This window comes from Heptranchias perlo, chromosome 20, assembly GCF_035084215.1.
Source record: "Heptranchias perlo isolate sHepPer1 chromosome 20, sHepPer1.hap1, whole genome shotgun sequence".
Lineage (NCBI taxonomy): Eukaryota > Metazoa > Chordata > Chondrichthyes > Hexanchiformes > Hexanchidae > Heptranchias > Heptranchias perlo.
This window is the reverse complement of record NC_090344.1, coordinates 15773681-15774263: the sequence shown is the minus strand read 5'-3', so window position 1 is coordinate 15774263 and position 583 is coordinate 15773681. Positions and strand designations below refer to the sequence as shown.

At 43.6% G+C, this 583-nt stretch overlaps 1 non-coding gene across 1 annotated transcript; it reads left to right on the top strand.

The window, feature by feature from the left end:
* Positions 1 to 234: 234 nt before the first annotated feature.
* On the top strand, positions 235 to 316 carry trnas-gcu (transfer RNA serine (anticodon GCU)). The gene has a single exon. It is a non-coding gene; the product is annotated as a tRNA-Ser (tRNA).
* Positions 317 to 583: the final 267 nt, after the last annotated feature.

Below are 583 nucleotides of genomic sequence, written 5' to 3'. Positions count from 1 at the left end.
GTGACTCACCTCCTGACTCCCCAAATCCATCCCACCATCTGCAAGGCGCAAGTCAGGATTGTAATAGAATACTCATGTGATGGTCATCGACATGAAATGTTAACTCTGTTTCTATATCTAAAGATTCTGCCTGACCTGCTGAGGATATCCAGCATGAACTGTTTTTATTTCAGTTCGGCAACATAGCCAGTATTTCCATTTTGAATAAAGGAGCTTTCCCGAGTTTACGCATGTGACGAGGTGGCCGAGAGGTTAAGGCGATGGACTGCTAATCCATTGTGCTCTGCACACGTGGGTTCGAATCCCATTCTCGTCGATATTGTGTTTAATCTTGTTTCTTTCATTCAGTCCATCCAGAAGGTCGGTTCCTTCTTTCTCGAAACTGCAGACGGAGGTTTTGCATTGTTTGCTGAAATCAGCAACAGTTCCAACCAGCAAGGTGTTGAGATTGTCAGGTCGCGAATTATCAAAGTGTACAGTGGTGTCATTGTAAAACGAGTAAATCTTCTGGTCAACGAACCATAATTATGATTTATGTCCGGATCATTCCGTGCATGTGTCTGTTTTAAAGGGATGTGCTGTG